We start from the raw sequence: 22,112 nt of genomic DNA on the forward strand, positions 1-22,112 counted from the left end.
TTCTTACTGCAGAAATAAACGGATATCGTTAGCTATTGGTCACATCATTCAAATGCAATGAAGCGTTTTAAAATACCTGGGATAAAACTACGGAAGCCCATTAGTGGCAGAACATTTTGCAGGACCCTCGTATAAGATGATAAATGGACTCTTCCCTGATTAACTGCCGTCCATTGCTCCTAATACAGGCTACACAAATAAGGTTGAGAAATGATGCCAATCTCATTAATATCTATGGTAGAACTGTTCAGTACTTAATTTGTTTTACTCCCATCTGCAATTGACAGATTGAATGCTCTCCCCAACAAGGCAAAACAGATAAAAAATCTAGATCCTTCCAAATCCTATCTAAACACAAAACCAACACTCTGTTTTTCATGAAGCCCGGCGAACATATGTTTTTCACAACCGTCTAAGAACTGATTGCAGCGGTGTCAACCAAGACTTATTATCGAAAAATATTATTCGTCCTCCTCTCTGTACACGTGGTGTTATTGTAACAGCATACCATTATCTGTGATTTCGTCTAATCTTCACTAATGATAGGTCGCACCAAACCTGACAATTCCAACGGGGCGTTGAAGTCTTCATGTTACGAAGCCATCCAGCTGGCTTGCGGACGGTCGGTGTTTCTCGCCTATGATAAAATAATGCATGGATGGGACACCTGGGGTCTTCCTCCAACATCAAAGCTGGCAAGTTGCCATATGACAATGATTTTGTCGGTGCAATGTTAAACCGAACAGGAACTAAAGATACAGACCATTGTCTCACTTTTTCCTTCTTCTTTAAATTACCTCACTTTTACACCCAATATGCCACTATAAGAAACCATAATTACTCAATATTTGTTGTTTTCTTAGTATGTAATACAAAATAACGGTATAAAGTGTTGTCAACAGCTTCCCATATCCTTTGTATACAAGATTAAAGAGATATAAAGGGGCTACCCGCCCAGTCCCGGACAGTTCAAATCCTCGAATACCGCATGGATTCTTTTTGAAGCATTTGAATCAATGTCCGATAAAAGTTGATTACCGGACCACTACATACAAAGGTTAGCTCAGGGATTGGTTACTGGACACCCTTAGGGTTCCGGAGACCTGGCGCTATCGGCAGTTTAAGTTGATTAGTCACTGGAGGTATCCTATTGTATTTACAAAAAGTAATATGCATCGTTATTAAAGTACACACGAGGATTTCTTCTCAAAATTTATTAACTATCACAATAACAGTCTTAAAGTTCAGTGTAGCGGCAGTTACGAAGGGTGTTCAAATATGAATGCAACTAGGCCAATATCTCGCATTTAACCACAATTTGCACGAAATAGGTACATGTATCGCATAAAGGGTTGTGTAAGCTCTCCATTGATACATTACATGTTTAAATCCGTTCAGTCTAGCTTTGACAATAGCTCGATTAACACTATCTACTGTACACTAAAGCTAAAATGGTATGGAAAAGGTCTCCTTTCACTGACCAAATACGATCCTATATCAAGACAACCGCTGTATTCTTGGTATACAGGTGAGAGACATATTTAATGAAATAATTATGTCGTGTTTATGGAAACTGCGAACTTTCTTTTTCATCTGTCACACGGTGGTGTAAGAAATTTAAAAGTGTTGTAGATTAAGTAAAAAATGCGCCTCATGCACGCCGTCCGAAAACTGCAACTTCACCAAAAACTGTTTAAAAAGTAAAGGATTTGATTGCTACCGATGCAATATTTACAACTGTGCATATAGCTAAATGCGTTGATATCTCAGTAGGATCTGGTCATACAATTCTCAGACGTGATTTTAAAAATGAGAAGGATACCCCATCTTACAAAGGAGCAAAAATTTGCTCGGGTAAGAATCGCCAAAAAATTGTTGTAACAGTTCCCTAAATACAACATTCGATCTTTCGCAAATATCGTCACTGGCGATGAAACGTGGGTTCACTTTTATGAGCCCAAGCGAAAGATACAGAACAAAATATGGGCAACCAAAGGAAGCCAAAAGCCTTGCATAGCAAGACGCACCGTACGAAAGGGTAAATCTGTAAATGCCAAGTTTTACAAAGGCAAGGTTCTTCATAAATTAAAGAAATATTTCGCAAACCGTCGACCACCAACTGGTCTTCGTGGTGTCAGGTTGTTACATGACAATGCTTTGTCACACAAAGCGGCCATTGTACGCGAATATCTGAAACAGGTAAAGGTTGTCGAGCTTCCTCACCCTCCTTTTTCGCCAGACCTTGCTCCTTGTGACTTTTTCCTATTTCCGAGGCTCAAAAAACTCCTTGCTGGAAGAAAATATCAAACGCGCAAAACACTCGGTTCGGCTATAATATTTTCAAGTGTCTGCACAGTATACCCCGAAAAGATTAAGAAAACGCCTTTAAAAATTGGATTAAAAGACTGAAACTTTGTATATCACATGGTGGTGAGTATTTTGAAGGATTGATATAATTTTTTGGCATTGTTTTTAAACACTTCTGAAAATTGGCCTAGTTACATTCATATTGGAACACCCCTCGTAAATTTCTCCCCATGCTTGGACACAGTGTTGTTATATTTTCTGGTCCTTTGGGGTCATTGAGTGCATTCAGTTTACTATAATAATATTCAACTTTCTTAAACCTGTGCTAGAAGGCATTCGAGATTTTGCACATTTCATACGAGTATTGTTCAAATATAAATGCATCTAAGCACATAAAAATGTATCCTTGACAGATTTCAATGAAAATTTTATTTGGTCCCCTCGAAGTATTCACCTCCAACAGATATGCAAAGTTTCAGTCTCCTAATCCAATCCTTGAAGCATGTTCATAGTCTTTTCTAGGTATATTATGAAGACACTGGAATATTGCAGAACCGAAGTGTTTGCGCTGCGCAAATTTTCGACCAGAAAGGTATTTTTTCGAGCATTGGGAACAAAACGAAGTCACATGGGGCAAGGCGAATAAGAAGGGTGAGGGAGCACAACAACCTTTTCCTGCTTCAGAAAGTCTTTTACAATAGACGCCTTGTGCGATGACGCATTGTTATGTATCAATCTTGACATTGGCCAAACCAGTTGCGGGTCTTCGATTTTTGAAATATTTCTTCAGTTTTCGAAGAACTTTAGTCTTGTAAAACTTCGCATTTACGGATTTGCCTTTAGGTACAGCAACCTGAATGGCAGGACCCTGAGTTGTGAAGAATATGGCATACATTACCTTCTTGACACTCATGTTCCGCTTTGCAATGCATGGTCTTTTGACAGACTTTGTTGCCCGTATTTTGTTCTGTAACTTTTGTTTGGGCTCAAAAGAGTGAACCCATGTCTCGTCACCAGTGACCGCATAAATTTTGCGAAATACCATGCATTGTAATTTGGAAACTGTTTAAGCAACAGTTTTGCGCATTGCACGAGTGCTTTTCCTGCTCATCTGTCAACAGATGGGAAATCCATCTAGCACAGATCTTTCTCATTTTCAAATTACGTTTCAGAACTGTATGAGCTGCTCCTAATGAGATGCCAACCAATCTAGCTATTTGCCTAGCGGTGTATCTTGCATCACTAGCAACTATTTCTTTCACACTATCCTGGCAGACGTTGCTGTTTTCGGCCGACGGCCATGTGGTGCATCTTCTGTTGAAACTAAGCCACATTTGAATTTCTTAAACCAACGAATAATTGTCGAAAAAGACATTTCATTATGCCCATAAACAGAACATATTTCATCAAAAATGTCTTTACACCCTATGCCAAGAACACAACGATTCTTAATATAGGACTGTATTTCAACGGCGTACGCTGACCTTCTTCCAACCATTTTTGTATTAGTATACACAAGTAGGCAATGTTTAGCGAGCGATAGACACAGCTAAAGTGAACAGAGTTAAATGGGTGTGGTATCAATGTAAAGCTAACATGTTTATCTACCCAATAATCTTAATTTCCTCGTGATTTTCGCATTATTGAGCGAGAAAACGTTCTAGGTGCATTCATATTTGAACAATCCTCGTAACCTCTCATTAACAGACTCAACCAAACCTAGTCTGCTTTTATGTTGCTTGTTTGGGTTCTGTGTTCTCCAACGCATTTCATTTCCTTAAGCAAATATTTCATACTTGTTCTTTACATTACATTAAACTCTTAATATGATAATGTTTGAATAAAGCGGGAAGTCATAAATACCTAAAAACTAGCATGTTAGTTTTTATTTTTCTGGTATGCTTATTTGACTATTTTTACATGCTCATATACTAGGGTGTTGTAAAATGGAGTATGTAGCTTTTCTTTAAGGTACTTCCGCCATCTTGAATTTAGGGTGACCTTCATTTGAGGTGTGAAAATATAGTGAACAAAAGCTTTCAAATGCAAATGCAGCTGTTCCAGAGTACAAAAACAGCTCAGTTTGCAAGACCTGAACTAAAAGTAGCTGTATAAAAAGTAAAACTAAAATTTGGAAATAAACAAAGAAGATATTTTACCTGTATTTTTCCAAATTTTTGGTTAGATTTATAAATCCTTTCAAAATATTTTATTAAAAAATCCTGAATGGCAAAAGTTAGTTCAAAGTTTCAATTAGTGCATAGGAGAATTGTCTTACTGAATAGAACTTAACTTAGTACAAAATCTGTTTACAAATCTGACCACCTCATGTATTAAAACGAAAATAAATCTGTACATATTGCTATTTTCAGCATACATAAAAGTAGTGCAATGTGAGGAAAATAACTTTTCTACGTATGGTGTACCAAACTGCCTAAAATTGTAAGAGAAATCTCAGACTTAATTTGAACAAGATTTGGCAACGATCCAAAATTCTTTTCAAGGATTGTGCAAGTATAAGAAAGGTTAAATTTATTATAGCGGAATTTATGTACTTACGCGCTGCTTACCTCACGCAAAATTTGGAGGAAATGGAATTTTCGACAATTCCTGCGGTAACTATCGAAATAACTTAACGTAACTTTCTCACACATACGTGATTGTATATTTATAAATTATAAAAACAATCGAAATATTTGCTTTATCACGATATATGCAAATCTTTTTAGACAATCTTGAAACATTTGGCCACAGTATTTCCGCATACTGGTCCGGGACAAGTTCGATGTGTATAGTGATTCCTTATTAGATGTTTCATGCGTCGTAAACTAACCAATTTTGATCTATCTGCTTTTTATACAATATGAGAAATTTATGCAGCATGTTTTTAAAAACACAGTGAGAATAAATCTCATAAAAATGTACAGCCAAGTATGTTAGGAGGTAATACAATTTGTATACAATTGTAGATAACTACGAAACATTTTACAAAATGCAATCAGTTGAACTTCTCACGCGAAAACCTGATGATTAAAGTCAGCAATATCTCAAAAGTAACTTTTCCGTATCTTGGTTCTTTGTTAAACAATGATATTTTTTCACACTTTCATAGATTTAAACTGATAATAAACGTGTATTGAAATTCCGGCATAGAAATGGACATTGACTTTACATAAGTGATTACTGCGGTGTTGACAGCGGAAGCAGCGGTCCAGTACTAAGACTGTCTACGAAACCAAGGATAACGAGTTCTTTATCTGAAAATTACGAACATTGGGATCAGTGTTCAGTATACACCTGAAAATAATAGACTTGCTATTTGCCGAGTGCACACTTGTTTTCTATCGTTGTTAATATAAAGTAGACTAGTAAATATTCGTACATATGCATAATCTCTTAAACATTTCTTTAATGTAATTTCTCTGAAATTAACAAATAACTGACTCATCTGAGACACCATATTTTAAAGTAAATTCAGTTTATTCACCACGAGGTTCAAAATGCACGGGAGTCTCGTGATAGTACATGCCTTTAATTTCACATGGTTGAAATGAAAACAAATAGTTAAATTTGCTTCGTTTTATTTCTCACGGAAAAGATCGGGCGGTTTTTTTATATTGGAATAATTATAGAACATATATACATTTAAAGTTGAAAGTTGATTGTTTTCTACAGGACGTAAAACTGAAACAAGTAAGCACTTTTACTTTTTCAGCAATGTTCCTCAGGTGAACTTTGACATTGTTTACGAAGAGAAATCAGTTTTGTGTCATCTTGAAATGCGTTGTTCGGCTGAAACTTATAATTCCCGGAAAAGTTCTAAAATGGTTTATTTGGGTTTTTTTTTTATTATTTATAAATTCAACACAATGTTCAATATTTCCAGTTTTTGAAAATGATTGAAATTCAACTATATTTTAGAAAAAGTTCCGATCTTTCATTAATATTTTGCAAGCGGGTGCATACAAATTTTAAGTGAAACGGCTTTCTTGCCCAAGAGAGGTGTGTAAAGCGAAAAACTATCATTACACATTGCGTTTATTCTTTACATGTGAAGGATCGGTAACAGATTAAGGAGATCGGACAGTGAAAAACTATACTAAATGGATATCTCTAACCATGAATAAGGAGACATATATATTTCAGTAAGGAAATCTGAGGTAAAAGAACAATCATATATTTTATTCCTTGAAATAAACATGGCGGCGAAATATTTTAGAAAAACTGTGCACGTGTTTTGTGCATTAGAATGTTTAACGACATTTTCTTGAGAAAGTAACGCTCGTGTGCACTACTTTGGCATTTCTTTGATTTGAAAATAAATACTTTATAGCAATTTAGGTTGCATACGATACCAAAATTTTGCACCAAAAATGTTCACTCATTTTCTTCCAAAGCACTGTGGAGATAGGGCTCAGCGTAGCTTTCATGCTCGCAAGTTTACCTACAGATATATCTTTTCAACTTTTGTCATATATATTTGATGTCTTTGCATTTCGAAAGCTGTTTCGAAGATTCTGATTTTTCACATAAATTTCTAATTTCAATTTGCGGAAGTACTTTAATGTATATTTGATACAGTCCGTCCTCACGTACACCTTTTGCTTTGAACGTCACTTTTATCGGAAAAGTAGTTGGTAACCAAGAAGAAACCGATTATATATCTGTTTTCAGTGAAAGATGTTTTTGTAACATGCTTCCTTTTCCAATATTTTATGCATATCCCTGTGTTGAGTTTAATAACACTTTGTCGAAACCACCAATCTTCCACAAGGTAGCAGAATAGTTCCGTGATACAAAATAATTATGCATCAAGTTTATTGAGGGACAAGTAATTCTAGTTCAGCGACACGGAGTTAGTAGGTATAAGCTGTTTGAAATAGTGTAAACAAAACATTACTTTTATCAATTTTATTTAAAGCAGTCTGTTACGAATAAAAACAATGTTAAGAATACTTAAGTAACTACAAAAGTGAAGAAGAATGAAAATGTGCAAATGATCATCATTTTAATAAAAATCGTAAAGAGATCAGTGAAAAGAAACATGGAGTTAGGGCAAGTTTTAAATGAATATATCAAATATAATATAAAAGAAATAAATATTGTCTAACCAGAACTTTTGATATGAAGTCAGGCAATCAACAAAATATAGAAATTAATTGTATAATTTATGTAACTGAAACGTAATTTTAGCTTTTATATTTAGATTACTTTTGACTGGTGTTATTAACCGTATTAGGTATGCAACACTCAAATGTTTATCTGTAACAAAATTTATAAGGTCATAAGTTGAAGAAACAAATTCCTTAACATATATAGTAGCTACTTTTCGACTATCACAATTCGAAATATAAATTTCATTCTACTTTACCAACAATAATAAGTAAATAATGTTATCTGCAGCTCCCCAAAAATAACAGTAAGAATATTACTAATTAGTTTTTTCATGTAAATGACGATAAGAACTTTCGTATATATTGTGGTCAAAGCAACACCAAACAGTAATCTCAGCTCTCGTTCATCCGAACGTTATTTGTTGGTTTTCTTTTCGCAGATCGAGCTATAGGACCGTGTGCAGATTTCGTCATTCCAGTTTTAATTGTAAGTATCTCTGAAATGCACACAATGTTCGCGTCCTGCGCCATTATCAGGCTGCAATTTGTACCAGTCTGTGAATGATGCTGTGGAATTGTCGTCTACCCATTTGAATGTTCCTTCTGTGTCAGCGTCTGTGAGTCCTATCCAGTACTCTTTCTCTGTAAGTGAGGAATTAGTATTTCTTTTAATTTGTCTCATTCCTTTTTTATTCATATAAATGGTTAATTCATTTTGTTTTTACTTTTCAATCAAATCAGTTTGGAGAACTTCTGAGCTCTGAATGAGATAATTATGTCTCACACCACACAGTGGTGTGGGAGACATATTGATTTCCTCTTGTCTGTGTGTCTCATCCAATCTTCACCAAACTTGAACAAAATGTGTTTGACCATAACATCTCGTCCAAGTTCGATAAAGAGCCAAATGGGCCCAGGCACTTTTGAATTATGGCCCTTGAATTACTGATCGGAACCATTCATTTAAACCAATCAGACATACCAAAAATTACTGATCAGAACCAATCGCCCAAACCAACCAGACTTCCCAAAAATTACTGATCGGAACTGCCAAACCACTTGTAATCACTAAATGATTAGGCTGTTGTGAGAGACTGCGCTTTCTCAAAAGCAGCTCTAGTTATGAATTGATTTTCCTTCATTCGAATGGATTAAACAAAACAATACACTAAATATGAAACGCGCAGATGTACCGATCGCGCTGTCGCAAGTTCGATCTTCGGATGAGGCGTACATTTTCCGTGAAAGGAACATTGTGCTGGAAGTTCTCAACCTCTGTTTCATGTAGTGAGGTTAGTAGTTACTTGCAAATAACAGGATAGTACTGGTAGAGAATTCAGAAATACAGGTTAGATAAACTTCCAGCCATTACGTAACTGAACCAGTGTTTAAATCTTGTGCTAAACCCAAAACAAACAAGCAAACAACAAAACAAATAAAATCAAAGTGAACAACGAACAACATACCTTTCAACGTTCTCAGTTGGCTCCTTATGAACTCGTTTCTAGACCATTTTCTATGTGTACTAAATGAGCTCCAAGACCAAGACAGTGTGACTGCAATTGGCGAAGTATGATAAAAATGTTATGATTTTTATGTAAAGTTAATGCACAGAAAATTAATGTTTCATAATCGTGATAACAAAGTATTGATTTTGCGTTTGCGTACTTTAGCTAAAATAATATAAGTTTACCTTTAGTTTACTAATAATTTTAGGAGTATCTGATTTCTACGTGGCAAATAAATACGCTAGAACACTAGGTCTGAAGTTGGTAACTGATTTAGACACAGCATATAAAGTATAAGTAATTTCAATTGTTTGCGAAATAGTGTTAAATGACACACAAAAACAAAGAAAAATATCAAACAGGGAATGCCACGCACCAAAAGCGCAGCCTCCTCAAAACGAACCCCCCAGCACGCAAACGCGCGCACCACACACACACACACACACACACACACGCACACACACACACACTCAAAGCTTACACATCAGGACAAAACGAGCAACACACACACACACACTCAAAGCCAACACATCAGGACAGGACGAACAATAAGCATACACACACACAAAACGAACAAACAAAGGAACACAGTGGGGCACCGCCTTGGAACGGTCAGTGGCAAAAACACCACTGGGGAGCTTAAACCGGTTTATGGTGCGCACCCAACCTCACTCTTACCCCCACCATGTTCCAAAGACATGGGACAGTGTAAATAAAAGTAATCCCCTCAAGGTGAATCTCTAACACACGTAATGGAAACAAAAAGGCATGGCATGTAAAACACAAAAATGCTCGTGTATAAATATATAAAAAGCAAACCTTAAGAACCAAAAACGTATGTACTCAATGCCTTTTCAGAAGACAGAGCAACAAGAGAAACACCCTTAAGGGCCCGACGAAACAGGCCAGAAGACAAATATCAAAACAGTTCAGTCCTGGTAGGATTTAAAAACTGCTCATCATAGAGTCCTCCCCCTCTTCCGTCAGACGCAATCAAAGAGGGAAGCGTAGTGTCCAACTGTAAACGGGTTGAACACTAAACATGCGGTATGTCTCAAAACAGTTGGGTCGTAACCTCTTTTAATAAAACGTTTGATAATCTTTCCAAATACATTTGGAAAATTACCATGACCCAAGATCTTACGAAGTTTGTAAACCACATCCCCATAAAAAACGGGTTTAGAAATACCTTCTCGCAGAAGTGTCTTTAAATTACTATTGAATTTTAAAACTAAATCAGAATTACGATAATAAAATTTAGTAAAATATTTACGCAATTTGTAATAACGGTAGCCTTGCTGAAGAAGTTTACTTGTAATATATTGATTACGTTCATTGAAATGCTTGACATGACTACACGCTCTGGCAAACCGAATTAATTGAGAAATATATACCCTATAAGATGTAGCCTGAGGTACATCCCCATCCAAATGGGGAAAATTTACAATACTAAAATTAAAATCATCCCTCTTGTCATAAATTTTGGTATGTATAATATTGTCATAAATAGAGAGATGTAAATCTAAAAATGAAGCATCAGTATCCGAATTGTTTGTTTTAATTAACTGAAGCTCCCTAGGATAAATAGTACCCACCAAATGACCAAAAAACGGATTATCCATATTAAGAATATCATCCAGATAGCGTGATGTATTATTAAATGCAGTTATAATATCTGCTTGCGTATCAGGAGAAAGGCTCAACATAAAGTCTCTTTCATAACCATATAAAAACAAATCTGCGACAAGGGGTGCACAATTTGTTCCCATGGGAATACCAACAACTTGTCTAAAAACTGCATTCCCAAACCTGATGTAAATGTTGTTCAATAAAAAGGAAAGGGCTTTACAAACTTCGTCACAGGTCCACATAGTATAATGTTTAATAATATTGCTAGTAAAAAAAGCTTTATCAAAATTGCAAGCGATAAATGTAGCATTCTCTCTGGCAAAAGTCTTTTGAATTAGGGCAGTTAATTTGTCATTTATTAAGTTATGTGGTAAAGTGGTATACAAAGTAGAAAATCGTATGTACTGACTGTAGATACCTTGTAATTATTAATTTTCAACTTATCCAGGATTTCGCCAGAATTTTTAATCGACCAAAATAAGTGTTTACCAGAGTTTTCGTATACTTTATCGCAGTATCTTTCCACGTGGGCTTTCACAGCAGTTAGACATGATGTTAATAGTTTTGAAATATTTGTAGTTGTACAAGAGCTAGAATTAGCGATAAAGCGAGCTTTATATGGTTGTTTATGCAATTTAGGAATCCAGTACATGGTCGGTAGTTTAATTTGTTGATCGTCTATACGAACTTTTAAATTAGAAACTTCAGTGATGTGATCAGTAACCAATTTGTTTTCAACAGAAGGACTCAATGTATAAGTTATAGTGCTATTTAGTTCGTTTTGTAAAACATTAATATAATGCAGGCGTCAAATGATGATAATATTGTTGGCCGCCTTGTCTGCTGGAACTAAGACATACTTAGAATGAAATTCTTGGATTTCCTTTTTCAAATGTCTTAAAGTAAACTTGGGTTTTGGTGGAAGTAGGTGTACATTAGTTTGATAAAATTTTATTCGAGAATCAACAATGTTAAAAATATTTCGTTTCCAAGACGTTAATGCATTGGGATCAGCGTTCTCACGACGACACCATTTAACACAGAAGGTTTCAATGGATTCTGCAATGTGACCACGACAAGCATTAAAATCAATAGTTGAAGAAATTCTATATTTAGGTCCTTTAAAAAATAAATTACGAATACGTTTGTCTTTAATAATATCAAAATTACCAGTGATGACATGACCTGCATCTGAATAGCAAAATTTTGAGTTTTTACATTCGCAGTAAGAAGGAGTATTTGTTTGAACATCTAAGTCGGAAACAATTTTATTGTAATTGAAAATAACATTTCTTACAGGTGTTTTATATTTATAACAGATAATGGGAACTTCGGAGTTTCTGAAATATTTAGGCACAGAATCAATGACACGTTTATCCCGAAATATACTAGGTACATCGATAAAGTCAATACCTTTGTTCATGAAATATATTTTAAGAAAATGTCTCTCATGGTCAGATTGGATGTCAATATGTGGACGGAGAACATGTTGTGTGTAACTTTGGATAAGATATGATACAGTGTAAAACGGATCTGTTTGAATAACATACTGGTCCGCTTCCTCGTCCAGCTTTTTAAGAGACTGTACAGATAAAGATGAAAGACGAGAAAGCATTGAATGTCTACCAGAGTTTGAAAGAATTAAATCGAGGTCAGCAACAGATATATTGACTTTAGATTTGCGTTTAACATTACCATTTCGTCTAATTCCATGAGACCTGGATTTACGTTTCCTAATATTTAAAATAGAAAAGATATCGATATCAGGGTTTTTAGAGATATTACCTTCCTGATAAATATTATCATTTAAGCCCAACGGAAACGGTGACTGTGAATTTTTAATCCATTTGAATTCTGCTACATGTCTGGCTTTAATTTTAAAACTAGATGTGGAATTAGTATCATATACGATTTGCTCTACTGGTTGCATTGTTACCTGATCAAATGTATGGCCAGATTTACGAAAGTGTTGGTATAAAAATGTAGTAAACTTGTTCCGACTACGCATATTGTATGAATGTTCACGGAAACGAATTTTTAAAGAACGTCCTGTTTGGCCAACATATTGAATACCACAACTGGGTGCGTTTCAAGTCAATACATATATCATGTGGGACGTATTTCAATCAACGTCAGAATTAAGTACCACATTAAAAGTTCTGCCGTTAACGTTTGAGGTAATTGTAGACCTGTGCGATAAATGATTGCAACAACCGCACCTCTTAGAATTGCATTTGTTAATAGAACGGTACTCTCTACATCTCTGTGGAAAATTTGTATGTTTAATTTTATATTTTTTCAGTATAGTAGAAGTTAAAGGTGATAGACAAATACGTAGATTATTACGAAAAACAGCTGGATAGTTTAAACTAGTACGTGGAATATAAACTGATTGAACAGAATGTAGCTTAAGTGGAGAAAGACTGATCGATGGTGTATGTCTTAAAAAAGTACTGTTATCGTTAGGCAGATGAACAGAAGATGCAGAATGTAACCGAAGAGGTGAAAGAATTAATTTCGGTACTCTGTTATATATACTCATGAAATGTAATAATTGTAATACCATTCTGTGAAAAGTGGCGTTCGGGTAGATCAGTCATCAGTTTCAATTCGTTAAGTGAAAATGTTAAGCGCCAGTTAAAAAGGCACTGGAGGTCTCAGAATACAAAAGGGCGGGATAACTAGCATGGACCCGAATGTCAGTGAACACAAAACCTTCAACGCGGTATAAGATACTTCTCATCTTGACAGAGGCTGAGAGTTTAGAACGAATAACAATCCCTGAAGGATGAAAATATAACAACATTGATTGAATGTACGGGGAGACTTTTTACGGCCGCCACACGGCACAAACAACACACCCAGTATTCAACAATTTCCTGACATGCGCTATATAACGATTCAACAAAAAGCATTCCGAACGTTTACATAAAAGATCTCATCGTAAGGTACGTGTTACAATATCTGCAGAATCACGAGGTACAAATTTGTACCAGAGCCCATTAAGACACAAACTTATTTGACGGATTCCATGGAACATGCGTTAACGTTTCTCAAACTTGATTTAATTATACGTTATCTATTAGTTATATGTGAACATCTACGTAATCAATGAACGTCTGCATAATAACATTGGAACACAACGCATATTTATAAAACTGTATTGTAACAACATGTGATTACTTGCTAAAACAAGTTTACTTTACGTTGTAAATACTATATTTTCCCACATCTGATCAGAAATGATTTGATATTCTATTTATTTAATTGTATTAAAATATCTTAAAATGGATTGCAAATTGTGGAGAACTTCTTATCATCTCTATACTGCTATTGATGTCGGGCGTAAATTATTTTTAGTAATATGTGATAAGAACTGCAAAGACTCTGTAACAATTTCCCATCTTTATTTTCGTCCTGGAAAATAAGTAAGGATTTCTGAAGGAAAGAATATTAATTCTTTGAAATATCCAGATATCATTATTAAGAAAAATATTTCAAAATGTAAATCTTCTGTTTTATAGTCTTAACTCTATGTTTACAGAACAAATGTAAAACGTTTAATTTTCCTTATTTTGTAAGAGTAAAGTGTGCATATATTGTGCATTTGTCAAAACCTGATTTGAAACGATCCGATATTTTCTTAGAACTTTTTATCCTTCGGCTAATAATATCATTCATAAATTATCTTAGAGAACAAGTGATTCATACTGCATAAATTGTTTAATTGTTTCTTGAGGTTTCCTGACGGAGTTTGTGGGGGAGGTGGTAGTTTCTTTTTTTTTTTACAAAATCAGCCTTCTTGAAAACAAGCAAATATTCTGCAATGTAAGTTTTTTTTTAAATCGTAACAGTGGATTTGGAAAACGGTTTATTGCTTTTTTTAGAATATGAAAGAAACGTCCTGAAAAAAATAAGGAAATTTAAAGCAGTACTAACCTCGGCTCGGCTGAATGTATTATTCGCAGCAACAAAATGGTAGCAAGATCCTTTGTATTGTATCCATGTATCTGGGCACTGCGCACATGCTGGGATTCGAACGGGAGCAACTGTGAAAAGGAAAGTACATCTAAACGAAATTAATACTATCTAAGACATAAATCAAATTATTTTGTTTCATTTGACAATAGAAAAACAATCACAGCGAAACATAGTGTATAAAAGAGGAATCAACATTCTTGCACACCGGACTGGCGTTGCCGGTGATTGTACCCATGCCGGCAAAACCCATCTGGCACCCCCATGCCAGATGACTCTCGTGCTGTTAATGACAACTAGTTGTTCATGCACTGATAAAATATTGTTAAAGTAAAAACACGAAAAAAGCAGGTACCTTGATAGTTTCTCTCCGTTCCTTATAGTATATTTCTCGATTCAAAATACGTTAGTTTACCGTAAGAACATAACGTTACGCTACAAACGATAAAACTAAAGTGGAACTTTGTTATTGTGCGTAACGCAAAACATCATGACGTCACTTCTGCTTACGGACGTTAATTTCCCGCGCTCTACTATAAGAAAGAGTACTACAAAGAAAGTATTTCTATCTGTTATTTGTAAAATACGGTATGCAAGAAAAATATTTTGCCAGAAAAAATATCAGTCATGTGTTTACGAATCGAATGGAAATATCCGTCCCTCGGCCACCTGCGCATGGGCGGTAATTCGGCAAGCCTCATTACCGTCCAATGCGCAGGTGCCATTGGGACGGATATTTCTATCTAATTCGTAAACACATGACAGATATTATTATTCATCTGAGGACGTTTAAAATCACAGAAGGGAGAACAAATTTATATTGCCCTGGCACAGATTGTCAGTCAGACAGGTAAACAGCTTGGGTATTATAAGGCTACCGCTGAATAGCTTAAATGCTTTTTTTGGTTCGAGCGCTATAAAGTTGTGAAATCAGCTTGAATTTTGACCTCTATATTCATGGGGAAAATATAAAAAATAAGCAAGCAAATTCATGATATCACACAAAACAGACATAAACTAGTCAAAAGTTCCAACGCCCATATGTACATAAGTATCGATATTTTATTTAATATTAAACCAAATACAATGAAATTTGACATGAGTAACACATAACTATCCTGTAACAGAATGAAAAACAAACACTTAACAAAAAACACAGTAGATAACAATAAAATGCATTAATTGATTCAATGGTGCATTTTTAAAGTTCGCAGGATCAGTCAATAGCGGATGTGGCCACTAGCAGCATTCACCACAGCTAAACATCTTCTTCGCATTGATGCGATCAAACGACGCACAAAGTTAATTGGAATGTTACGCCACTCCTGGATAATCGCATTGGTTAATTCTTGTAGGTTTCCAGGCTGTCTATGACGCTGGCGGATCGCCTTGTCGAGCGCGTCCCACAGGTGCTCAATTGGCGACATGTCGGAAGATAACACAGGCCAATCAAGAATGTTGACGCCGTTCTGCTGCAGGTATGCCATATTTATACGAGCCACGTGCGGACGTGCGTTGTCCTGTTGGAATATGAGATTGTCCGCCAGATGTGCGTTGATGTAAGGTACCACCACAGCATGCAAGATGTCATTTTGGTATCGCTGACCGTTCATGTTACCGTTACGCGCTTCTGACTTATCCTGCAAACTTTAAAAATGCACCCTTCAAACAATTAATGCATTTTATCGCAGTCTACTGTGGTATAAGGTTTTGTTTTTTATTCTGTTACAGGATAGTTATGTGATACTCATGTCACATTTCAGTGTATTTGGTATAATATTAAATGAAATATTGATACTTATGTACATATGGGCGTTGGAACTTTTGACTAGTATATTAACATCGACAGAAAATATAAAAGCTTTATACAGAAAAACCCTTAAATTCAGATGCCATTCAATGTGCTTTAAAACCTCCTGTGTTCAGATCAGTCCAGCACGCACAGCAAGGTATAACATATTCAATTACTTCAATACATTCTATGCTTTCACAAGGATAATGATTAAATAAAATTCTACGTTGTAAAAAGTATTCAAACATACAAAAGAACCTTAAGCGACAAAATACCTCGCGTCTTTTCCTTATCTTCCAACAGTTCCCTAGTGTATTCCAGTCTACATTCCAGTTTATCTATTTTTGCTAGTAGTTCCTCACAGCGGTAGCCGGAACACTTTGGTTCTTTTCCTACACAAAAAGAGGAAAGCGCACATACAAGTCCTAAAATTCTCCGCATATTCAGTTTGTTTAGATATGAGATGAGTAACTCCCTGGGTAAATGATGATGTAACATTCTGCAGGATATTATATTGTTGTTTCCTTTTTTCAGTTCAGAAACGCCCATTAAAGACTTGTTTAACTTAATAGGCTACTCAGACGTATCTCACGAAATTGACATTTTGGGTCTTTTACCAATGGTTATTCTTTTCTTTATCTTGTACAAACAAAGTAGGACACATATACCGTGTTATTTTATACTTCCTGATTGTCTTTTTGTTTAAAACTATTGTCCTAAAGCTATACGCAATGTTAAAGATGTAAAGACCAGACAAGTTTAAAAATGCTATTGGCTTAAATCATATCAAAGTTTTGACAATCCGTCAAATGATCATTTTTCAATCTGCTCACTTTGTATGTGTATGAGGCAATAGCTTCCCAAAACTTATCTAAATTTAGGATCCCTTAACAAGTTTAAGTGTACCAAAATACAATTAAAAAACACCACAGTGATTATCACAAATAAACGTTGTAACAGGCAAACAAAACTCCAAACAAAACTGAGAGACATTCAATTGTACTGCTTTGTGCTGCTTTGTTTTAGATTGTAGTTAAAATTGCAAGATTTTGCATGTTGAATGTAAAAAAGCATTGTTTAAAATCAGATAGGAAGAAAAGGATTTTTATCATTATTTTTATCAGAAACAGTTGCCCCTAAAACAAAAATTCACGCAATGTCGCATCTATCAGACAATTACCTCTGTGGATGTTTGTTTGTCATCAGTTTGCAAATCTTAAAAAAAGAAAAACAGGAAAATAATAAAAGAGATGTTTTCTTTTATAAAGAAAGTCACGACATTCTCAACTCAACGGAAACAATTTATTTTACGTCTTTCCCCGTAAAATGGTTTGTTGTGACTCCTAATTCAGGTTTATGGGCGCACATAGTATACTACAATGTAAGTATGCACTTAAAAATTACCGATTGAACTCTTCTGCTCCTTTGGAATCATGGATTCCTTTCAATGTGTATGGACAATAAAGTTTCGCTTAAAGAGAACTCGTGTCTGGAACAAATGAACATGTAATGCACAGCGTCTATGTCAAGAACAAGTATTGCATGTAAGTATAAAAAAATAAAAAAATTATGTATATCTATCAAAAGTATGAATTTGCTCTTCAGCTTTAAAGCTGGATGAAGTTTTTTTTTTATACCAGCTAATCTTTTAGCTCATCTGAGCACGAAGTGCTCAAGGTGAGCTTTTGTGATAGCCCTGTGTCCGTCGTCCGTCGTCGTCCGTCCGTCCATCCGTCTGTCGTTCGTCCGTCATCAACAATTTGACTGTTAACACTGAAGTCACAATTTTGGCCTAATCTTATTGAAACTTGGTCAGAATGTTACCCTCAATAAAATCTTAGACGAGTTTGATATTGGGTCATCTGGGGTCAAAAACTAGGTCACCAGGTCAAAACAAAGGAAAAGCTTGTTAACACTATAGAGGTCACAATGTTGGTTCAATCTTAATTAAAATAGGTCAAAATGTTACTCTCAATAATATCTTGGACGAGTATGATATTGGTTTATCTGGGGTCAAAAACTATGTCACCAGGTCAAACCTAAGGAAAAGCTTGTTAACACTCTAGAGGCCACATTGAAGACTGTACTTTCATGTACCTTTGCCAAAATCTTAATCTTGATAGTCTTAAGGTCAAGTTCGAATCTGGGTTATGTGGGATCAAAAACTAGGTCACCAGGTCAAATCAAAGGAAAAGCTTGTTAACACTCTAGCACTCTAGATGCCACATTTATGACTAAATCTTCATAAAACTTGGTCAGAATGTTAACGTTTATAACTTTTAGGTCAATTTCGAATCTAGGTTATGTGAGATCAGAAACTAGGTCACCAGGTCAAATCAAGAGAAACGCTTTTTAACACTCTAGAGGCCACATTTATGACCATATCTTAATGAAACTTGGCCAGAATGTTAATCTTGAGGATCTTTGGGTTAAGTTTTAATCTAGGTTAGGTGGGGTCATAAACTAGGCCACCAGGTCAAATCAAAGGTAAAGCTTTTTAACACTCTAGAGACCTAATTTTAAGTTTGAAACTCATGTGAATTGATCAGGATGTTTGTCTTGATGACCTCTAGGTCAGGTTTGAGTCTGGGTCATGTGGGGTCAAAAACTAGGTCACCAGATCAAATCAAAGGAAAAGCTTGTTAACACTCTAGAGGCCACATTTATGACCATATCTTAATGAAACTTGATAAGAATGTTAATCTTGTAGATTTTTAGGTCTAGTTTCAATCTGGGTCAAACGGAGTCATAAACTAGGCCACCAGGTCAAATCAAAGGTAAAGATTGTTAACACTCTAGAGACCTAATTTTAAGTTTGAAACTGATGGGAATTGATCAGGATGTTTGTCTTGTCAGGTTTGAATCTGGGTCATGTGGGGTCAAAAACTATGTCACCAGGTCAAATCAAATGTTAAGCTTGTTAACAATCTAGATGTCAAATTTATGACTGTATCTTCATGAAACTTGGTCAGAATGTTAATCATGATAATCTTTAGGCCAAGTTGGAATCTGGGTCATATTTGGTCAAAAACTAGGTCACCAGCTCAAATCAAAGGAATAGCTAGTGAACACTCTATCGACCACATTTATGACCATATCTTTATGAAACTTGGTCAGAATGTTAATCTAAATAAGTATAAGGTTAAGTTCCAATCTGGGTCAGTTGGGGTCAAAATTCTAGGTCACCAGGTCAAATCAAAAGTAAAGCTTGTTAACAATCTAGAAGGCACATTTATGACTGTATCTTCATGAAACTTGGTCAGAATTTTAATCTTGATGATCGTTAGGTCAAGTTCGATTCTGGGTCATGTGGGGTCAAAAACTAGGTCAGTAGGTCAGATTAAAGGAATAACGTGTAAACACTATAGGCCACATTCATGACCATATCTTAATGAAACTTGGTCCGAATGTTAATCTTGATGATCTTTAGGTCAATAGGTGAGGTGAGCGATACAGGGCCTTCATGGCCCTCTTGTTAAATACTAGAGCATTTCCGACGTCGACGTTGCCGTCAGCATCACAAAACTTGACCTTATAAGCACATATCTCTAAACTACTTAAATTGTTTTCAAACTTGTCACACATGTCTTGGTAGCATATCTTCACCTCACATGACCAGACAAACTTTTATCTTGTGAAAATTATGTTTGTTATCAATATAGGATATTTGGTTAAAAGTGCTTGTAATCGGGTTTCTTAAACCTTTCAGTGCAATATACTTAAAATTCTGCACATGCCTTCGATTTTTGTTGTTTGTATACCACATTACCACATTAACTTAATAATGAAAAACTGACCTTTGCCACGGAGAATGCTACACTTCTTGCTTGCAATTTAGATAAAACTTTTTTTACTTGTAGTATTATTTAACATTATATAATGTGGACCTGTGACGAAGTTTGTAAAGCCCTTTCCTTTTTATTGCACAACATTAACATCAGGTTTGGGAATGCAGGTTCAACAAGTAATTAGTATTCCCTTAGGAACGAATTGTGCATCCGTTGTCGCAAATTTGGTTTTATATTGTTATAAATGAGACTTTATGTTGAGCCTTTCTCCAGATACCCAGGAAGGCATTATAACTACATTTGATAGTATATCAAGCTATCTGAATGATATTCTTAATATAGAAAATCTGTGTTTTTGGTCAATTGATGGATGCTATTTATCCTAGTGAGCTTCAGTTAAATAAAAAACTAAGAATTCGGATACTGATGCTTCATCTATCTATAGGCCTCAACAGACGGTAGGATTTAGTTTTACAACACCAATTAAATGTAAGATGTACAGCCAAATGTAACCAGGTTGGATTATTTACATAATCAAGTACTAGTTATCTCCCTTGGACCAACATTGGCAATTCTCCCGCCTTTTATTGTTGTTGAAAGCGTCACGTGAGATCAGTCCCTAGTCAGTTGTAGAGGAGGACGGACATGTTGAATTGGTTCCTCTGTTTAATTATTTATGGCAGTAATGGTCATTGTTACAGGTTAGGAATGCTTTGCTCTTGTTTTTATTTGTTTAAATATAGACTGCAAGCTTATTTCTGGTGTTTTATAAATAATGAAATATTTGGAATACATGTAATTGTACATGTATATAGTTTTCAAGATGGCGGCATTTTTAACTTTCTTACTTTCTATAATCTTATTCTTAAACCTAATTAATACCTATGCAGTAACAATAAAGGATCACAGTCTATGGTACTTAGTTGCACTCGTTGTTACTCTAATTTGCAGCATAACAGCACCTTCACGAGAGTGTGTGTTGGACAGAGTACAGAGCAGTTGTAGAGACGGTGTGTGTGTTGATTCGATCCACAATCGGTATGTAAAATGTTGTATTCATTATATATGATTGTAAAAGCTTATTTAAGGTAATGCTTGGATTGGCTACTTGATCATGTACATTGTATACTTTTAGAGTTATGAAATACGCATAATAATATGTTGTAAATATATGTATGAAACCAGATGCCTGATACGGAGTCGAACCTGACTTTTTCTTGTGAGAGTTATATTTAAAATTGGTGTAATACTCCCTGTTGGAGTATTATATTGAATAAGGAATAATCGTCTCCAATGCTGTCCAGATTGCTATTGTTTTAATTCATATTGCCGCTTATGTATATGTAAGCTCATATTAAGTATTTAGTGTAATTTATTGTTTACTTTCAGGGTCACAACATTGTCGATACTTACGATACTTGTATTAATATTTCGGTGTACCCTGCAACCTTATGCTATGAACTGTGAAGTAAATATGAATAAAATGATGAACTGTACCAGTGTTGTGGTTCAAGCATATTAGCTGTAATTATAGTTAGAAGTAGAAGAACCCAAAGGGTAACATTTGGCGCCCAACATGGGACAACGCACTGGAAGGTCTGTTGGGGACGCCGGAACTATCTACATGTGACGAGTGCTGAAATATTAGATCAGGACGCTTATGTTATTTTTGAAAGTGCTTTATTCAGATTCATTATCCAAAGTTAGTTAATAAACTTAATTGACTGGAAACATTTGTGTATACCGTTAACGAACAGTTTGGAACTTTCAGTTAATTTCTCAGACGCTGAATAATTTTTTGTGAATACAGTTCAAAACCTTGTGGACTAACTCACATAATTTATTGTGGTGGACTAAGTTCAATGATTTGGAGAGCCTTGACTCATTATTACGAGAACTTACAATAAACAGTGTATAACACTAGTTACGCGGTGATATTCTAGTGCAATTAAGACAGTGATGTTTAAGAGATAGAAATTTTTAGGAAGTTTGGACA

At 35.3% G+C, this 22,112-nt stretch overlaps 1 long non-coding RNA gene across 1 annotated transcript; it reads right to left on the minus strand.

Moving 5' to 3' along the window:
• Nucleotides 1-7,914: 7,914 nt before the first annotated feature.
• On the minus strand, nt 7,915-16,837 carry LOC123523356 (uncharacterized). Its single transcript, XR_006681082.2, has 4 exons — nt 16,604-16,837; nt 14,498-14,607; nt 8,888-8,977; nt 7,915-8,063 (listed from the first exon to the last, which is right to left on the minus strand). It is a non-coding gene; the product is annotated as an uncharacterized LOC123523356 (long non-coding RNA).
• Nucleotides 16,838-22,112: the final 5,275 nt, after the last annotated feature.

This window comes from Mercenaria mercenaria, chromosome 3 (genome assembly GCF_021730395.1).
Source record: "Mercenaria mercenaria strain notata chromosome 3, MADL_Memer_1, whole genome shotgun sequence".
Classification (NCBI taxonomy): Eukaryota; Metazoa; Mollusca; class Bivalvia; order Venerida; family Veneridae; genus Mercenaria; species Mercenaria mercenaria.